The following is a 22,846-nucleotide window of genomic DNA, read 5'->3' as shown; positions in this document are numbered from 1 at the left end:
AAATCTGTTCTCTCTGAAGTTATAACCCAAATTCAGAAATCGCAAATATTCAGAAACCTAAACAAACATTGTCATATACTTCAAAAACATACACTTCCTCTTCTTGGCTAGAATGTCCTGGTAAATGCATTAAAGTATGTTTCCAGTAAAAATAATTTTAAACAATACATGTGTGGCACAACCTTAATATGCTTAATTGTGTACTTCTCTGGTTCTATCCAGATTTTCACTGTAAGATTGGAAGGAGCATTGTGGTGGCAAGATAATTAGTTTTTGGTTTCTATTGTCTTTTAGAGTTTGGAGCTTGCTAGTTCCATATTTAAAGACTTTTAGTGCCTACGGAATTGATGTAAACAAGTCAGTGTGGGGTCTGAGGATCTTCAGATGTGATTATGGCGTACTATTTCAGTCTACTTGCCAACCACCCCCTGCATAGAGCCTGCATTTTATCCAAACAGAAATTCTTCTTGCCCTTTTCTAAGCATGGTCCCTCAATTCCGGTGTCTGTGACTTTGCTCATAAAACTTCCTACCTTTCTAAATGTTTTAATTTAACCCATTCCTCAAAGTCCAGCAGAAACTCAGTAATTTTGGGGAAGACTGTGGGTTACTTAGAAAGAGCATAGTCTCTTCCTCCTTCACGTTCTGTAGAAATCTATTCTGGACTCTGTTATGGTAACTGTCATTCTCTGACTTGTGCTATTATTTTTGAATATTTATTATTCCGCCACTACTAGACTGTAAGTTCACTGTTTCTTCATATTTACAGCCTAAATATGCTCAGTGAATATCCTCTGAAAATTGTTCTTCAACAGCAGCTCTGGAAAATGTCATAATTTATGCTTTGATTTGTAAGCTTTAGAATGTGTTTAAAGCACCATTTTCTCATGGATTTTTTAAACTCAAACTTGTGCCTAAAGGAATGATTCAGATTTCAGACAATTATTTTGAAATTTTATATTCTTAACTTTTGTTCAAAAGTCCTTTGGCAGATTGTTCTCTTGAGCTCTCCTGTTATTGCTTTGCTTTAGACAAATTTACAAAGCCAAAATGTTACATGAAGGGATAGTTCTTAACCATTTTTTCCTCCAACAAAACAGATTTTTTTTAACCTTTGTTTAGAAAATCGTTGGTGTGAAGGAATATATATTTTTTAAATATTTATTTTATTTTTGGCGGCGTCGAGTCTTCGTTGCAGCACGCGGGATCTTCGTTGAGGCATTCAGGCTCTTCGTTGTGGCATGCGGGCTTCTCTCTAGTTGTGCCATGTGGGTTTCCTCTTCTCTAGTTGTAGCGCATGTTTTTTTTCTTCTCTGGTTGTGGCGGGCAGGCTCCAAGGCACGTGGGCTCTGTATTTGTGGCACGCGGGCTTAGTTGCCCTGTGGCATAGTGGGTTCTTAGTTCCCCAACCAGGGATCGAACCTGTGTACCCTGCATTGGAAGATGGATTCTTTATCACTGGACCACCCGGGAAGTCCCCGTGTGAATGAATATTTATTTAATAAGTCAGTAAGCTGACTTAGTTTTAAGGTCTAAGACTGTTGTTCTAAGTAGATGAGAATTTGTTTGATGCCATATTCTTTGCATTTTTATAATTTTGTGTTTTTTAAATATAAAGAATAACTAAAGCTAGAGTGAATTAGTGTTAACTGATTTTAAAGCAGTTGCCATAAGGAAATTATGTTTCTGTCTTTATATATCAAGCAAATAAACATGCCTCATTGTTACACTTTAATAAGATAAGGAGCATACTAGAAGGTATGAACACAACATTCTTTTGTGTATGTGTGAGGACTACACTAAGAACACTTTTGTCTAGGGAATTGGAGTAGATTGAACTACACAGCCTGAGACAGAAATGATAAAATTCATTTTCATTCATTAAACTTATCAGGGTTTGGGGCCTTTACTTGGAACCATGCCTTCTGCTTCCAAAATACATTTTTACTGCTTTCTTCTGAGTATGACTTTTGAAATTATATATTTAATTAAAGAGTACATGACAGCAGCCTAAATAAGATGAGGTAAGAAACTGCAAAAAACTAACCAAAATGTAACCCTAAGCAAATGTAAAAAAGGCTGTCCTTATGCCTGAGTTTAAGAACCTGGTATTTTTCTGGATGAAGCATAAAACAAAAATCCCCTCATCTGAAGTTCTAGCTGTAGATGTTAGCGTAGCTGTATGGAGAAATGTGATTTATTATTCTATTTTACATACAGGCTTTAGGTACCACACTGTTTCAATTTCTCAGTGACATAGGCTTGCTTATTCAGATAATAATGAATACTTACTGATACATTACTAGAGGCCCTAAAACTTTATGATTTTTTTATAAAAAGAATTTGATTAATCTTTCTGACAATCAACTGGTGTTCAAGCACCTGAACCTGAATAAAAGGCTCCTAATAAATGACTAGACATGTTTGTAACTTGTAATTCCAATGGCATGGAAAACACATTTGTTTGAATGAAAGTTTTTCTCAGCAGAAAATCTGCATTTGAAATTAATTATCATAATTCATTATAATTTGCATAACATTTGATGGGAAAACATTGTCTTGGAAATTCTTAGGATTATAGTCTGCAGAAAGCTATCTAGCAGTCGCATTAGTTTATGTGCCATGTAACCATTCATCAATTTTGCCAAATATGAGGCATGCAGAATTTTTCTTTTCTTTCTAAGGGAGAGGAAGATTATACATAAACATTGTTTTTTTCGCAAGGTGACTTATTCAGAAGAATGGCTTCTGCATGGAATGTAACATCTAGTACAGGGAAATTTATCATGGGAACCATGAGATTTTTGAGAAAGCATTTCTTTCTGAAATTGCTTTAAGTTATTCTGCATATGACCAATGTGCCTGGTTGACACTTGGGAAATTTTGACTTAAGTACAAATTTCTGGTAGTGCTTCTACTAAAACAAAACAAAACAAAACAAAAACCAAAAACTACTGTATTCTCTATTCCAGCTTCTGTTTTTCTCACCACTACTCTAGCATCTCTCACTCCTTTACCAACCTTATCGTCCCTGCAAGGACAAGATATTTTCCCTTGGCAGAGGATAGAAGACTTCATGAAGGTGGTCAACCTCTGAACAGAATCTTGAACAACAAAAGGGGTTGGACTTCTTAACATAAAAATGTTATATACATACGCTTACTTATACCTCTCCACGTGATAAGTTACTAGTACAATTATGATAATTTGCAAATTTTTTTTCTACTAAATACTCTCTCCACACTCATTCATTGTTTCATTCATTTATTCATTTCATACTAACTACATATTTTGTGCAAAGGGCATGGAAAGATAGATATGTAAGGAACAAATTATAACAAAAGAATAAAATAATGCATTTTTAAAATCAGAGGTGAATTAAAGTCTATGAGAGCATAATGGGAGAAATGAGCTATCTTCACAGTGGAACTGACATTTGAACAATTGTGGTTAGAGTGTAAATAAGGGGGAAGAAGACATAGGGAATTGCATAAGCACCGTTGAAAAAAATAAGATATATTTGGTAAGGTGTAAGAAGAATAAAGAGAGAAAAGCTTTTGAAAAGGGAGAAGGAATGCAGACTGTGGCTGGCTTTGGTTGTCACCCTAAAGTAGAATCTTCAAGAGCCAGCCAGGAGCTGCCTATAGCCATCCCTGGTCCGTAATTCATTGAAGAAAGTCCTCTAGGAATTCTTGTTTACTCTCAATGGCACTGATGTTGACTGTGGCCCATGGAAGGTCCATGGGCTAGGGCACAAAAGTCCTGGGGAAGAACTTGTGTGTGTTTTATTTTTTCAGTTTTAATTTTGAATTAGATATTTCTTTTTATGAAGTTAATAGACTAGCATAATTTGTAATCCAATCAAAGTGACCAAGTCAGGTAATCTGGGGAAAAATATAAAAGAAAGTTGCGATCCAATAAAGGACATCATGCGATATGACAAAAGCAGTGGCCTGATTTAAAAAGTGAGTTGCCAAAGATGAATACTTTTCTGCATATCTCCAGCACTGAAGAGGTGGCAGAAACCGTTTTGAATGACCAAGAAAATAAGCTGGTCCTAATTAGCAAGTAGCAAGTGTTTACATATATCTGTCAGAATATTTATTTGGGATTTGGAAACTGATGAAAGGGATTACTGGGTCCTCTTTTACAAAAGCTTGACTTTTTACTGACCAGACAGTATTCACATCCAAAAGGGCAGGGCATAGTCAAATTGTAGATTTTTGTCAAGTAAAGATGCAAATAATTTCTGTGCGGTGCAACAGATTAAACACTGAAGATTACAGTTTATGGCTCCGTTAGATATTTACCACTTTAAAATACTCTAATGTAGCAATTTTATCTTATTGTTATTTTGATAAATTGCCCATATACACCTAGTTTCTCAAATGATCTTTAAACCGGTTAAACATCTAACTGGTGGATTAAATTAATAAGCAGAATAAAATCTCTGACATGGCTTCATTTTACATTTGCATGAGAGTCGTGATTTTCTTAAAAATTATACTTCAATGTATTCTCCTAATGGAGAGGACGTTAGGCTATCGTTATTTCCCATTAGAGTTTTCAGTTGCTCTTTATTTTTATTTTCTGCTTTACAAGCACATTTTGATAAAAGTTTAATACCTACCTTAATGTGAGAATTGTGTCCTGCTGCCATGTGTGTTACTTTATGCTGGGAAACTGTAATCACAGTGATTGGGATCTCATTCCCAGTTCTTCCATGTATTGGTTTCCTGACACAGGCAACAACTAAATTTCTCTGATTTTCCCATCTCATTGGTAAAATGAAAGACCTGTTGCATAGTGCTATCACGAGAATTTAAAAGGACTATTTCATTGTGAGTGCCTGGTAGGTGTAGGACATTGAAGGAACACACACATTTTAATAGTCTTATTTGTATTGACGTTAATACCCGTTTTTGCTTTTTCATGTAAGAATTCATGATTAGTTTTCTCTGTCACATTTACTTAACACATCTATACCTCAAAAATTGACTTTTTGTTATTGTAAGGCTTGCATTTTTTCTATTTTTCTTGGAAAATCCTTCTTCACCACTCTAGATGTTTCTATTATTTATTTCCTACTTCTCCATTCCAGGGTTTATAGAGTGATTTTTTTTTTTTTTTTTCTCATCAGTATGTTTGGGAGGAGTAAATCTGCATGCTAGGCTCAGCCCTAACCTCCCTCCTTCCCAGGAGCCAAAAGAGTACTGGAAGCCTTCTCTTGATGGTTCTTTAAAGGAGGTAATGAGTACCCTCTCCTAATTCAGGAGAAGGTGGGGTACATATCTATGCCTGGATTTGTAAAGCAGCCTAATTCTGGATTAGTTAACAAATTTATTTTGCTTCACAGTCAGTTATGTCTCCATGTCTGTTGGTTGGTTTATCACTCATAAAGGTAATCTTTTGGTGTCCCCTGCCACTCCCTTGCATTATTTCTTAATTTGTTCATGGCAGGTGTTGGCAAGTAAGGTGCTTTTGTGGGAGTACCTAAGATACCCAATAGCTATCTCAATTCCTTCCTTTCCTTTTCAGACATTTTCTTTCACTTTCCCTAATTTCCTGACACTTTTTCTCCTGTGTTGGACCATAGATAGTCCATGGCTGTCTAAGGCATTCATCTTTGCTTGGGCATTACCAACTCTAAAGTAACTTAGGTATTCCTTTACTGTTGATGTTACAAAATTTTACCTAGAAAATGAACACCCTAAAAGAGGTGGGTAGAGGTTTATTATTGCTTATTTATATGTATACTTAATAATGTGACCAAGTATTGTCACATAAAATTTACAATAAAATTATTTCCATTTTAGAGAAGAGAAAAAATTGAGTCACAGAGTAGTGAAGTGATTAGCCCAAATTAACACAGCTAGAGAAGTCCAGCAGGCTCAGAGGAGGAATCCAAACAGTTTGACTTCAAGAACTTTTAAATTCTTCACTACCGTGTCTTTCTATGTATGAGAAAGCAGAAGCAAAGAGGGGCTAGGGGCTTGTCTTGATTCAGAAGATTTGCTTATCTGAGCCCCAAAGTTTACTAACTATATGACCTTGAGAAAATTTCTGTAACATCTTAGAGCCTCAAGTTTCTCATGTGTTCAATGGGAATATTAATACCCCTACATTCTTGCCAGACTTATTGGGAAGGTAACATTTTTTAAACTCTTATTTATTTCATATGTTGTATCGTGCCTTGTTCCAAAAAGGATTTAAGGCAGTGTGAACATGCATATGAAAACGCTTTCCAACTGTTAAATGTTAAACAGCTGAATGTAGTCATTGTCTATAAATGTAAACCCTAGCAGACGTAAGTGTATACCTGCTCCACGAAGAGAAACCTGCTCTGTCATGGCAAGTCTTTCACCTACTGGATGAGGAATATTTTGTGGAAACACCCGTCATGATTGTTGAGAGGAAGTAGCGATTTCTAATGCATTGATTGTCACCATGCCTTTTGTGATCATCGTGATTTAGAAGATAATGGCTAAATAAAAGTAAATCACATGATTTCAGAATTTTGAAAGATAGAAGCTGAAAACTGAATCATAGAAGATAGGAAGGGATAGCAACAACCACATAATTTGTGGAGGGATATGGAAAAGCCTCGTTTGAAGGACAGATAAACAGAATTTGTGCAACAGATATGAGAGAAAGTGCTGAGAGAGTCTAGATAAAAAATAAATAAATAATAATTTACAACTGCTGTGTTTAAAAGCTACATAGCTTTCTGGACATTTCTCCAAAACTGCTGTACTTTCTTCTACAGTTAATTTGCAGAAATGCTTAGAGTTCAACAACACGTGTAAAAAATTATTCTCAGAGAATAAATGACCCATTTGTATTCAAACCACTGATGTTAGTAATGTGCAAAGTAAGTGAATCATACCAGCTAGTGGGTACTTGGAAACCAATTTAGCCACAAGTATTACAATATAGGGTATAGATAGATGCTAGTTTTAAAAGCACAGGAAAGGGTTTGGTTCTGGAAATTAATATTCCATTGTTTCATACTGTAATATTTTATCAGAATACAAAGCAGAATAAAATCAGGAGACATTTCCCTATATTTTTTAGATTGCATGTCAAAATGTAATTATATATGAGTGTATATTTTTATTTTTTTAATTTATTTATTCTTTTGCTGTACGTGGGCCTCTCACTGTTGTGGCCTCTCCCATTGCGGAGCACAGGCTCCGGACGCGCAGGCTCAGCGGCCATGGCTCACGGGCCCAGCCGCTCCGCGGCATGTGGGATCTTCCCGGACCGGGGCACGAACCCGTGTCCCCTGCATCGGCCGGCGGACTCTCAACCACTGCGCCACCAGGGAAGCCCTGATTTGTATATTTTTAGATGAAGTGCATTTCAAACTAATTTCCAATTTCTATATTGAGATAACATTAAAATAGAGAAATAAAAACATAAGGATAATAAAATGAAAATTTTACATTTTGCCACTAGAGAATAAGAAAACTTTGGCTGTTAAAAGCATGGGCTTCTGAGTCATCAGACTTGGATTTAAATCTGTGATCTGCCACTACTTCCTATCTGTGGGCCCTTGTATAATTACTGAAATCACCCATAGCTCAGTTTTCCTATCTGTAATATTAATTTCAATTAATAAGAACCATAGATCTGTAAGACTATATGAGATAATGTATGGGGAACAGATTTCATGGTGTCTGGCTCATAAAACGCAATAGATGGTATGTATTCTTCCAGTTATTCTGAATGTTATTGGTAAAATTCTAATATTTCTCTTTATGGGTATTAGACTGTTACAGTGAAGGCCTGGCACCTCTTTATAAAGAGAAAGCAAAATAAAAACCAGATGGTAATAAATCTGTTAAAGCTACAGAATCTCAATAGGGTCATTTATTATGCGTAGAAGATGTCATACAGGTTTGCAAGAGATATGTTTATGAGAAAGAAGGAAACTGGCATTTTTCTTGCATCTACTATATGTGCTTTGTATATAGTATATTGTGCTTTGTTTCCAGTAATACTGTGAGATTGATATTATTATCCATATTTTATAGAAAGATCACAGATAGCTTGGTTAATGAAGTTGGTCTCCCAGTCTATGCAAAGGCAAGATGACTGGTAGTGGTTAAGAGTATGAATTCTAGAGTCATACCACTTAGACTCAAATCAGGTTCAAAATCATTAAATGAAGTAATGTATTTAGAGTGCCTGTGACACAGTAAACACTCAATGAACAATAACTGTATTATTACCTTACTAAACTGTTATACTTATCAATGTTATTGTTAGAAAAAATTTAGATTCACAGTCTTCACCTGAAACAACATTCAAGTATCTGTCTGCTTAATGCTTTTGGTAATCATAGGGAATCTTCCATCTATGAGTGATGTTCAGCAGGTACTGGTCAGCGTCCTGCCTTGTTCTGACCAGACTGGTTGTGAAAGATGTTGAATATCACCTATACTTCTAACCATTTGACATCTAGCAATGTAATCAATATTGCTATGTGTACTGTATGACATATGAGGGAGACTGAGTTGGTGGATATTTCTTTTCTGCTCTTCTCTTATGCAACTGGATATGCTGTAGTAATAAAGAAGATGTGATGTATCAGGTTTGTGAGCATGAAGCTGAGCACAAATGAGATCATGCATGGAAAAATTGACAATTTTCAAAAACTGTTTTTAGGAATTAAAAAGAAAGCCTTGTTATGGAATTATATTAACAGGTTACACAAAGATACAGATGTGTAATTTCTCCTTTTCTCTGGTTAAATTAGGTATTTCCAAGGGCAACCAAGATTATAGCAGTGATCATTGCCCATCTGACAGTCAAAAAAAGAAAAACAAAGAAAACTATTCACTCTGATATAAAACTTTAGCTGAGAAAGTCATCTTAAACAAATATATATCCCAGATATATATTTGTGAATATTTGTTACATTATATTTTTTCTAACTCTCTTTTTAATGAAGTGGTAATGCCATATGGAAATCTGCCTTTATAAATGTGATTTGAGATTTTGATGTGGGGTGAAATATAATATTGGAATTACAGAAGAATCCTCACTTAATTGAGTAAAGAAATCTAATGGGAAGGGAGGGGAATTCATCCAAATGAAGTTAATATGTATGATTTAATTTTACAACTGTCTTTAATTTAAAAATCCCCAAATGCTTGCTAAGCAAGTGAATGTTCTTCCATATATTTTATAGGCCATGGTGCTATAAGAATTTCATATTAATTGATCCATTTTGTCAGGAGGAGAATCGATACAGGAACACCAAGATATAGAAACGCTTTCATTTTATGGGTATTTTAACATTATTTCTAAGTAATCTTAGAATATTTTTTTCTTTTTTTTCCCTTTTGCTTTTTAAATTTTTAATAGATCTTTATTGGAGTATAATTGCTTCACAATACTGTATTAGTTTCTGTTGTGCAATAAAGTGAATCAGCCATATGCATACATATGTCCCCATATCCCCTCCCTCTTGAGCCTCCCTCCCATCCTCCCTATCCCACCCCTCTAGGTGGACACAAAGCACCGAGCTGATCTCCCTGTGCTATGTGGCTGCTTCCCACTAGCTACCTGTTTTACATTCGGTAGTGTATATATGTCGATGCTACTCTCACTTCGTCCCAGCTTCCCCCTTCCACACGGTGACTTCAGGTCCATTCTCTGTGTCTACATCTTTATTCCTGCTCTGCCACTAGGTTCATCCGTACCTTTTTTTTTTTTAGATTCCATATATATATGCATTAGCATATGGTATTTGTTTTTCTCTTTCTGACTTAATTTACTCCATATGACAGACTCTAGGTCCATCCACTTCACTGCAAATAACTAAATTTCATTTCCTTTTATGGCTGAGTAATATTCCATTGTATATATGTGCCACATCTTCTTTTTCCATTCATGTGTCGATAGACATTTAGGTTGGTTCCATGTCCTGGCTATTGTAAACAGTGCTGCAGTGAGCATTGTGGTACATGTCTCTTTTTAAATTATGGTTTTCTCAGGGTATATGCCCAGCAGTGGGATTGCTGGGTCATATGGTAGTTCTGTAGGTTGCAGGATACAAAATTAATGCACAGAAATCTCTGGCATTCCTATACACCAACAACGAAAATCAGAAAGAGAAATTAAGGAAACACTCTCATTTGCCTTCGCAACAAAAAGAATAAAATACCTAGGAATAAACCTGCCTAAGGAGGTGAAAGACTTATACTTGGAAAACTATAAAACACTAATGAAAGAAATCAAAGATGACATAAACAGATGGAGAAATATACCATGTTCTTGGATTGGAAGAATCAATATTGTGAAAATGACTATACGACCCAAAGCAATCTACAGATTCAATGCAATCCCTATCAAACTACCAATGGCATTCTTCACAGAATTAGAATAAAAAATTTTACAATTTGTATAGAAACACAAAAGACTGAATAGCCAAAGCAATCTTGAGAAAGAAAAACGGAGTTGGAGGAATCAGGCTCCCCAACTTCAAACTATACCACAAAGCTACAGTAATCAAGACAGTATGGTACTGGCACAAAAACAGAAATATAGATCAATGGTATAGGATAGAATGCCCAGAGATAAACCCACGCCCATATGGGCACCTAATTTATGACAAAGGAGGCAAGGACATACAGTGGAGAACAGACAGCCTCTTCAATAAGTGGAGCTGGGAAAACTGGACAGCTACATGTAAAAGAATGAAATTAGAACACTCCCTAACACCATACACAAAAACACACTCCAAATGGATTAAAGTCTTAAATGTAAGATGAGACACTATAAAACTCTTAGAGGAAAACATAGGAAAAACACTCTGACATAAACCACAGCAAGATCTTTTCTTATCCCCCTACTAGAGTAACGGAAATAAAAACAAAAACAAATGGGACTTAATGAAACTTAAAAGCTTTTGTACAGCAAAGGAAACTATAAACAAAGACAACCCACACAGTGTAAAAGCTTTTGCACAGCAAAGGAAACCATAAACAAGACAAAAAGACAACCCTCTTAGAATATTTTTAATTCAGTATTTTTAACTCAAGAGATGGGAAAAATTTAAGACAATTCTGTAGTCACACTTTTAAAAAATTAGAGTGATGAACAGAAGAATCCCAGTATTTCACAATAGTTTCTATATTTGCATATATATATGAATTTACAGACACACACACATACACACAAAAGAAATGTATGCACAATTTCATTTTGTTTCTCATTGAAATCGCATACTATTAGGGTATATTAGAAATAAAAAATAGTAAATAGGCATACTCTTGGTGGCTGTACATACTTCTTACAAAAATTTTTTCACATAAATAGGTGAATTTCATTCACTTGATATTCATGTTTCCTCTTTTGATTAATACCACGTAGGAATAGTTGTCTCGTTTTTATAAACCTTTTTAAAATTCAGAAAATGCTGCACATCTGTACAAGTTAAAGTCATGAAATATTTGTTACTCTGAAAAGGTCTATGATTTTGTAGGTCAAGCTTAGAATTGCTGATTGAGTCTCTTTGGTAGTCAAATAATTTGTTAGTAAATAACATTCATAAAAGAATATTCATGAGATCAAAGTACCATTTAAACTCCAGGGGAATATTTATTCAAGCTGTATTTTTATCATAAATAGCTTATAGGCTCTTTTTAATGTTATAAATCATTATCACCACCATATTAATTTGGAAATCTACCCTGAGTCATCTATTCAAAATGAAGATAGTAACATGTTTCAACATAAGACATTCTGCTTATGACAATTTTTATATACTTTCAAATACACCATCATCTTTTTCCATATCATTGGAGAATGTATGACTTAATGTTTGTCTTCATATTTTGTTAAACATCAGAGTGTCTGTGTCAGTCTGTTGAGGCAGGTATGGGGAGTACTTATAGATCTGAACACTGATTATCAGAACTACTGTTGAATGTTTATTTTTGTTTTTTCCCTCCTCTTTCTTCTTTCCTTTTTAAAAACATTTTAATTGAGAAAAAGGCACTGCATTGGTGGAGCATACACATTAAGAAAACTATATAGTAAATTAGAAGGTAATGAATGGTCTAAGGAAAAAAATGGTTGTCAGGATACAGGAAATCGAGAGTTCTGGGGATGAGGCTGGGGTCGAATTTTTAAATAATGCAACTAGGCTACATTTCAATGAGAAGGTGAGATGCGAGCAAAGAATTGAAAAGGTGAAGGATTTAACCAAATGGATATATAGAAGGAGAACACCAGGCAGAGAAAACAGCCCAAAGATCCTAAGGCAGATTTAAGGCTGTTGTAATCTCGGAATAACAGGAAGCCTCTAGAGTTTGAGCAAAATGAATGAGGGGAGGAATAGTAGGAAATGACATCACAGAGACAAGGAGTGTTCAGATAATCTATGACAGGAGTCAGCAAACTATGACAGTCTATGAGCAAATGTGGCCTGTAGGCTATTTTGTAAATAAAATTACTGAGACACAGGACAATTTGATTACATACTGTCTACAGCTACTTTAGTGCTACAACAACGGCAGTTGAGTAGTTGGGACAGAGACTTGCAAAGCAAAAAATATTTACTATCTAGCCTTTTATAGAAAGATATAAAAATATATTATCACTCCCTGATCTGTGGCCAGTGTAGAGATTTTCATATATTTTGGGGGAAAATGTTGAGTCGTTGGGGGGATTTGAGCAGAGTGGTCACATAATTTAATAATGTTTAAAACAATTATTTTGGTTTCTATTTTGTGAACAAAATGGAGGGGGGCATGAGTAGAAGGAGACACTTGAAGAGCTAGTGCTGAAATCTAGGTTAGGGATTATGGTGGCTCAGACAGTGTGGTAGTTGTGGAAGTGCTGAAAGAGAAAGCTTTGAGGAGTCTGGTTAGAGAACTCTGAACTTTAAGGACCATGCTGGTTAGGGCTCAAAAGGAAATGAGGTACATGTTAACGTATTGCAATGGAAACCAGCACACCCCTCTGGCTGGAACACTACAGTTCTATCCTGAGGCCATACATGACCCGAGTGAAGGCACCACCGTCAATCACAGATGTTACATACCATTAATACATTTTAATTTCCATTTAAAATTAATTATGAAATATATCCATCACACCAAAGAATATCTAAAACACACATACATAGTACATACATATGCACACATATATAAAATGACTTAACGTGTGTGTGTGTGTGTATATATATATATATATATATATATATATATATATATACACACACACACATATAAATATTTCTGCCACCTCACATTTCCCTTTTTCTTCACCATATATAACCATCATCTTGCTTTTCTGGGGTATCATTTTATAATTTAAATAAATATAAGTAAACAATACATTGCTTAGATTTTCATCTTTCTTTAAATAGAATTTTGCTTATTTTTGACTTTTGTAACTTGCTTCTTTTGTTTGATAGCCTGTGTTTACTGTGTCTCTGTAAGTCTTGCTAGATGAATTCCTATCCAGTTTTACTAAGCTGTATGCAGAGAAGGCTCCTGGCTCTTCAAGATATCAGTGATGGAATACAGAAGTCAAAAAAGTGACAGTGAAATTAGTATTGTCTGTTACTTCTTTTTATATTGATTTTAACACAGATTTATCTATTATTTATTTGGAATGTTTAAGAAACATAGGAAAGTCTGTGTTTCGATAAGGGAAAGAATTTTCCTTACAGTTATTTAAAATGTTACCGTAAGAATTTATAGACTTTATTAACATATAAAAGGATTCCTCTATGACACCTATCAGAAATTATACCAGATTTTTAAAAAGACTCAAATTTCTTTTTTTTCTAAATGTACTTGACTACTTCTTAGGATACCATTGGCTTTCATAATAATCAAACTGTCATTGAATCTTGACATAATTTATTTTGCAGATTGTATTTTTCAAGATAAGAAGTTCTGCCAGCTTATTCTTTTTATCAACTGTAGTTTGACAGACTTGAAATTTGAAGTTCAGTCTGTTGCAACATTTGTAATATCTAACAAAACTTGTTATGATATATCATTATGATGAAATGAAAACAAGAAATGCTCTCATTAAATCGTGAAGCATTTTATGACATGTCATTAAGTGGTACTCAGGTGGTTGAATTCAATATAGTTTCCAAAGATGTGTATATCCTACTAACAGTAGATTATAATAGTAGATTATAATGGATAAACTATGTAACACAATTTAATAGGGGTTGTATTTGGGCATCAGAAAAATTGAAATAGTTGGTTACAAATAAGATATATCTAGGAATTTCTTGAGTCAGAGTGATGTAACAGCTAACTAAATGAATGATATATACTGTAATCTGACTTATTCATATTAGATTTATTTCCTACACTAATGGGTTCACAAAAAGTTAAAAAATCATCTGGACATAAATTTTGAAGAAGTAAGATAAGGAGAAGTAAATGTTATAGAAAACAAAGAAACCATGGTGAATTTTGAACAAAATTAAGTATGATTCTTATTCATGGCTCAAGTTTATTTTATTTCCCAAAGATTAAAAAAAAAGATGACAAATTAAACTTTTCCTTAAATCCCTGTTTAATTTTAATCTTATGTCGGAATCTCTTTTCACATAAGTAGCCATCATTTGTGTGGTTATAAAAGTCAATTGCATGAAAAGAGAATACTAGATCTGAACATCAAAAAAGTCAAACATCTTCAGGATATATATCTGTTCACACATACATAATTTGACTTTTGATAGCATATTTTATAGGAACAAATAATTCCCATAGGTAGTGGGTTTCTTGCTGCTAGGTGTATTTTTAAAAAGTGGAGTTCTTCAACTGGTACCAGTAAATTTATACACTTGACTTTGTTAACTTTGGCCTAGCCATCTTAGAACTCACCTTAAATAAGGGCACATATATCAGAACTTTATCAGAAAACTATTACACCATAATAAGAGATATCACTTGAAAGCTTTCCAAAATGGTAATTAGTGTAAAGAAGACACATAAAACTGTCTGGGTAGAAGACTTACTGGTGCTGATGCTCCTTGTCAAGATGGGAATGCTGTTTATCTGCAGTCATTAATTATGGACGGCTTTTTCCAAGTAGGTTAACAGATAATTTTCATTGACTGTCTTGTGTAACAGAGCTCAAGAGCCATCACAGTGAATGGGCCACTAGGTCTAAGAGTATTTGCATTTCAGGTGGGACAAGGTAACCTCAAGATCTTAACAGTATGGCACATTTGACACTTGACATGAAATTACTCTCAGTGGATATACTTTGCAATTGTACTTCTGGTTCTATCAGTACAACAGCTCTATAATATTTTATGCTCAGTAGACCATCTTTATTTGTTTTTTTATTTTAACTATTACATAGTGGACCTATTGTAAACTTTAAAAGACAAAATAAGACTTCACACACTATTTGTTAAATTGGTCACGTCAGTCAAACTGTAAACATTCTATTTTTGACAAGTGATTTTATATAGTTTTTGAAGAAAATGTTTTTGTAAGATATTATAACTTTAGAAATTAACACTCCCTTTAGAGGTGAATTGTAGAGAGTAAATGAGGGTAGATATATACATATATATAAATGAGATGGCAATTTATAATGGCCAGTGTATTTGACTAAAAGTTGGATCCTTTCAAAACTCCCTCTGTGGCTTAATATTAGCATGAAATAACTGTTAGATTATCATGAGGAACTTTCACTGGGGATCATTATCACCTATTAAATTCAATTTAATTTACCCACATCCAATATCACTTAAGCCAAATATGTTGATAAATCAGATGAATTTTATTTGAGTAAAACAGAGGTTATATTTCAGTAACACACACACAGACAAATGCTTCGCATAAAGTGAATATTTGTGCCTCAGACATAAGTTTAGATGTTGGGATTTAAGATGCTTGGAAAATTAATTTTGAGAAGTGGTTCTTCCAAGTTTTCTCTTTTTTTTGGAGGGTAATCTGAATACTGTGCTTTAATAAATATTATTCAGTGTGTTTAATTATGCAAGCAGCTTATATTATGGATATACATACATACTGTGTATGTATGATCGAGCATTATTTTTTAAAATGAGAGGCAGTGACCTAAAGAAAACATAATTAGCCAACCCAGCTTCTCATGTACTAGTCTTCATAATGAAACTATGTCAAAAAATGTAAATATTGCTTAAATACAAAGACCATCCTAGACTCCATTAATGGATACAGCTAAGAAATTTCTGATTCCCTGAAACATATTTAAACTAGAACTATTTTTAAAAATCACCTGTTCTGAACCAGAGTCTGTTGGGGCAATGTACAATTTGTTGTTTCTGAAATAGAAATCAAATGAGAATGTAAAAACATCAATCTGTCTCTCTCTCTCTCTCTCTCTCTCTCTCTCTCTCTCTCTCTCTCTCTCTCTCTCTATCTATCTATCTCTCCTATGTGCAGATGACCACTCAGGTTCCTCTCATACTGCTGTATTTTTATAGAGATCATTTTTAATTTATTTATTGTGAAATGTAACAATATCAACTTATTTTATGATTCCAATTCCCTCACAAAATATTTTTTATTAATCTGAAGGATTTTAAAATCAAAACTATTTTTATCACATTTCTGCTTCAGTAAAAATTATTTTAAATCTTCTTAAGGAATATCAAATCCTTTTAGCCTCCTAAGAAGCATTCTATATTTATTATTTCTTTAGTTATAAAGTTATATGCACTCAAAGTAATAAGTTAAAAAATCCAAAAATATAAAGAAAGATGAGCATAAATTAATTGTGCTTCTTTCAGTATGTTTCCTGTTTTCCCAATCCTTTATCCTGAAATAAGGCAAGGTTGACAGTATGGTATGTATTTTCCATAATTTTCACATACTGATATCAACACACATGCAGAGTATTGAGTTTTTTGGTTTAAATATGGAATTGCATTATGAAAATTATGAATTTTTAAATTATGAGCTCATCATGAGTATCTTTCTAGATACATAGAAGAAGATCTAATTATTTACACAGCTTTGGAAAGTTGATAGAACGTATGTACTGTAATTTTTTCTTATTCCTCTATTAAGCGACATTCAGGCTGTTTCCCATTTTATGTCATAAATAATGCCATTATAGGTATTTACTTAACTACTTGTTTCTTTTTTCTTTAGACGCTTATGCTTTTATTTCTACAGGATCAATTTGTAGAGGCAGAGTTGCTGAGTCATGTAAACTGCTCTGATGGATACTGACAATGACCTTCTAAAGGTTACTGTAATTCATTGTCAAACCAGCAATGTACCTGAAGGCCCTCCTTCCTAATGCCTTGTCTGCAACAACATTGGTCTTCCCACCTTCTGATAAATTAGGATTGAATTGTTTTTTTTAAATTTTGCACTGATTGGAATTTTCCTAAACACCATCGATTTTGATGATCTTTTTATGCATTTATTGTTCGTTTTGAGACCCAACAAAAACAAATAGTTAAGACTATGGATTTTAAAGACGGGTGCTTCTATTTGAATCCTGGCACCTCTAGTTAGTACTTCTGTAACCACGGGCAAATGAGTAAGGTCTCTGTAACTCAGTTTCCTCATCTATAAAATGAGATAGCAACAGTTTCTAACTCAGAGCAGAGATGCCTGGGCAGATTCAGCTTCTCCTTGCTCTCTTCCACTTCATGTCCATTGACTGCTAGCACTGCCATCCAACAGTGGCATCCACTACCAGGTATTTGTCCCCAGAACCACAGAGGCAGTAATTCTACAGTGGCAACAGCTTCCCTTAAACCTCTTCATAAATTTCACCTTCATGATCAAACTTTGCATTTCTCTGCAAGCTATGGAGAAAGAGAAAAGAGCCCTTGACATTTAAGAGTTTGCCTGGAACAGCAGGGTCTTGGTATTCTCCTGTTCAAAATAAATAATTTCAGAAACATTGATAACAGACAAGATCACTCTCTCTGACCTCGGTGGATCAAAAGAAAAACAAGACCACCCCATATTCATGTCTGAACATAAACAAAACAAGAACATTATACAATGCACAAAAATGACCACATATGCCCTAATCTTAGCTAATATGAATAATTGTGCTTCTCTGCCAATTATAATTATAGCATTGGACTAGTCTTCTCTCTTTCTAGATAAGACTTTTTAAGATATCAAATCATTGAATTATCCTTGTTTCCAGAGTAAATACCTGCCTGCATAAACCTACCCCCAAATCACCTAACACAAACCTAAATCTTACAGTAATTCCTTTCTAACACACTCTTACTAAGACATTCCCATCGTGTGTATCTCCCTTGCTGCAATGAATAATAAACCCAACTTATTCAACTTGTTCAGATATGTTTCTGGTGGTCTTGGCTGGAGGGCATCAACACTACAAACTGTTAACCCACACAAGTGCTTCAGATGAAATAATAACCAATTTAGCAACTTCTCTGATTATCAGAAATCCTCTTTCAGACTTTACTTTCCCAGCTCTTCCCACTTTTGTGTAAGGTCTAATCCTTATAATATTCTCTGCTTTGCTGACTAAACTCCAATGCACTCTTAATAGCATACATTTGGCATACTTATGTTTTTCTCAGTTCTGTCAAATTTTCTATTCATGCTTTCCTACTATCTTATAATACTCATTTTTTAATATGAATATATTATTTGTTTGGAATCATTCTGAAGTTTTGTTTGGAATAATGTATATTTTAAATAAAAATCTTTTTCTTTCACCATGTGATAGCCCTTTGAATTGACACAAGCGTTATTTCTAATTCTTAAGCTATTTTATAAATGTGGAATCGTATCAGTCACTCATACGACTTACTTTATTCTGATTTATGTCTCGTTCTGATACATTGGCGGGGCAAATTTAAGATTCTGTGATAGAGACCATTGACTTCATGATATTTTCATAATGGGGAGATCAAAAGAGATCATCTATAAGGTGTCACGGCACACTAGTATGTGAGCATGCTTTAGAGGTAGAAAGAGCCCTGTTCCAACTGTCTTATGCCACTTTTTAGCAGTGCATAATCATGGAAAACTTAATTACACTTTTGCGGTTTCAGGTTTATAAAATGGAGGGAATACATGAATTACATTGCCTTTGTGATTGAAATAGGTGTGTAATGCCCAGCACAATATCTGGTACATAGGAGGGGTATCATAATAATGGGCATGTCCACCACTAACTAAATTAATTTGTTCAGTTATCCATATGCTCATTCAGCAATAATTTATCGAAGGGCTTCTCTGTGCCTCGTGTCAAATGGAAGGAGAAAATAGAAGAGGTAAAAAGAATTCCAGCCTCTAGAGTTCACATTCTGCTGAAAAAAACAGACGAAAACCATTTATTAAAAAGAAAAAGAAAAAGAAAGAGGAGGAGGGAGGAAGAGAAAAGAAAAGAACTTCAATTCAGCTTGACATTATTTCTTTCCAGTGTGAATGTTATTCAGTATTGCATTGTTATTTTAACTTGTCCATACATAGTTAAAGTAGTTCAAAATCATCTCAAAACATCTGAGTAAATACATAGCATATAAACTACACAGAATCTAAAGGAAATTCCACAGGGTTGTATAAGAGTCACTCTAAGAGATTTAACACTGGTTTGTCACAAACGTGACATTTGATATGTAGTTTAACCTCTCTTCCATCTTCATAAGTTTGTCCTGAAAATTCAGTGAGAAAAGAGTTAAAAAGTACCTAGAACCTAAGTACATACACAGTAATTATTACTTGTGGTTTTATGTTTCACTGTCCTTTAATCTATCACTAAATCTTCTCTCTTTATCCTTGTTATTATTTTATGCTCTGGTCAAAGTTATTTATCTGGTATTCCAGAAAATGACACACAGTTTTGTGGTGCCTTTGTCTTCCAAAGCCAGTCCCCACCCCATGTTAGCTCACACACATAGAACACTAGGTTTAGAAAGATACAGGGAGAGTGTCACTGCCCTGTAAACAGGAGTCCTAGTTTTAGGTTAAAGAGAAAGAGGAAGCAGTAGCAACACTTGGTCGAGTCTCCTGGAAGTAGCTTTTTGCCACATGACATGGATAAAGAACCTGTTAAACAAAACAAACACCAAAAAGTTTAAATAACTCCAAGCTTGGGTATAAAAGTTTACATAACTCTAAACTTGGAAATAGAAAATAAAATATAAATTATTTAAAATAATAGTAGGTCATCTTAGAATGGACTAGCTAGATCCAAGAATGACGTGGGATTTAGAAGATGATTTAAAACCTGGTAGAGGGTCTGTATGAGGCCAGATCTTGGACTTTTCTGCCTAATTCAGGGGTGGAGGGTTGGGAGGTATAGTTTATAGCAGAATTTTTTCTTATAACTCAATAGCATATTATATCTTGGTAGGATTTTAATTAATTAAAAATGAAATACCATGTAATTCTTACTCATCCTGCCCATAAGGGAAATGATTGGTGAGATACTTAGGAGAGAATTAGAGTTTCTCTTGCTCAGTATTTTTGCCTTTTTAACCTAAGAAATTTCCGCCGAATTATTTTTAATTTAAAAATTTTAATTGAGTGGCTAGATCAAGAACTTAAATCTCTAGTATATGTAAATTGGATTGTAATTTACAGAATATATTTTAATACCTATAGAAACCTTAGGTTCATAAATGTATATGACTTTTCTCAGTATCTTATGAACTCATTTTGTCAGAATTTTTAGGGAAAAAAAGACCCCCAATTCTTCTGTACTTTGTTTTTCAAATTTCCAAATTATTAACACTCATAGTTTGATGAATGATATTTTTGCTTATGTTAATTTTTTATCTTAAACATTACTGACCATGACTAAATTATTTTATTTGCTAAATATTGGCAAATTTAGGATATAGAGGCAAAGTTATTGAAGACATGAAATTGAGATTGTCACAGAAAATTTGAATATCTGTATCTGTGTCCAGTGATCTTTCCTAAGTAAATAATTCTACTTTAATAAATGAGACACAGGTGAATATATTCTTCTCTAGTCATTGACAATAAAATTGAGTGACTTTACTATTAAAGGGGTAAATTTTTACTTTTTCCTATTTTTTATCCTAAATCATTTTTCAGACTTACTATCTATATTTGCCTGTGATTCACACAAAATTTTCCAAGGACAGGGTTTAAATAGGTATTATACGTACAGACATAGAATTTAAAACAGCAAGACTCACACACACACACAAAAGCAGAAACAATGGTTTATGCTCTGCTGTTGTTGCTCAGACTAAAACTATCTTCCCAAATGAATTTTCATACGAATATTTAGTTAAAAAAGCAGTTTGGTTTCAGAGCATACATAGAATTCTGTAAAATATCACCACCTAATTGTTAATTGCCTATATGCTCAATTTCAGTACATTTGGGATATTATCATTGCAGGCACATTTAATATCTCTTAAGAATGATTTTTTATGAAAGTTAACTGAACAGGATCTTGTTCTTATTTTAAAAGTTATATCCAACAGCTCCTTGAAGTGTAGACTTTATTAATTCATGACTGAATCATAGGGCAATAAGATAAAAATTACAAGAGCCTGTAGACACTAATGCATTTGTTTATGAAAAATTGAACTTCAGACAGTTGACAAATTCGATCCCGTCTCCTCATAACTGGAGCTGCTTTCAGGTATGTTACAGCTATATTTTAAGAAGGAGCTTCTAGGATAGTCTTCCAAAACATGCTTTTTTTTTCTATTTCTCAGGACTCCAGAATTTCTCTGTTACTCAAATTTCTACTCCCTTTGGACAAAAACTTAAAAAAAAAATGTCTGGCTGAGGTGACATAGGAAGACTTAATAATTCTGTGCTGAATGTTACCACTGGATTCATGGTGTGCCTGACAGCTTGAGGAATAGGTGACACTCTCTAGAGATATAAGGTCACTGTTGTTGTTTGACTAACTGTCCTGATGTGGTTTTGTTCTTATGGAATCAGTGCTGGCAAATTATATGCTGTTTGTATGCTTCAGTTTTAACAGGAACTTAAAAGGAGACGTTGATAACTTAAAATGCATTACCTACATATATATTTGTGTTGTTAATTTTTATACATTTAAAAGTTTCAAAATCCCAATGTAATAGTCAAATGATATATATCATCAGTTAATTTATCTTCTTAAGAGAGAAGGTGTATATCACAGAAATATTAGAGAGGCTTATGTACTTTACCTGCCCAGTCCTATGATCCCTCCTATTTTTCCTTGTGTCCACTCAAATATATACACTGTAAAATCATTTATAATAATAACACCTAGAATTTACTGAATTTCTACACTTGACATATTTTGTATATTTTGGAACCCACAACAACTCCCTCACATGTAAAATTATCCTCATTTTATACATGAGACTCCTGAGGCTCAAGTGAGTTAAGGTCACTGCGTTAGTAAGTATAAGGACTTGGATTGCAACGAAGATCTGGCTAACCCCAAATTATACACACTCTTCATTATACTGCACTGACTATTTATACATTGTTTTATTTATTTCTTTACCAGTGTGTATGGACCCAATACAAATAGGTACATTTTAGCCCAAATTCTGAATCACTAAACCATATAAAATAATAGGGAGGAAGGGTAGAAGCTCATGTTAGGCTCCTGACTAAAAAACATAGAGACAGTTTTCTAAATTTGGTACTCAAACTGAGGTCACTTTAGAATTTTGTTACTAGTATGTGCAAGCATATTTGGGTAGTCTGTAGCACAAGCTTGTTTTAGATTTATTTGTAGGAATGACTGGGATATTTGGGATAAAAATTCATATTAAGGGAATAGAATGTAAAATACAAGTTCATGGACAATTGGCTTGGGTTAGAGAGCAAGACCATTTTTTCATTCAGATTATGGTCTATTTTCCT

This window comes from Physeter macrocephalus, chromosome 1, assembly GCF_002837175.3.
Source record: "Physeter macrocephalus isolate SW-GA chromosome 1, ASM283717v5, whole genome shotgun sequence".
In the NCBI taxonomy this organism is placed as follows: domain Eukaryota; kingdom Metazoa; phylum Chordata; class Mammalia; order Artiodactyla; family Physeteridae; genus Physeter; species Physeter macrocephalus.
The sequence above is the reverse complement of the archived record's forward strand: the minus strand, read 5'-3'. Positions refer to the sequence as shown.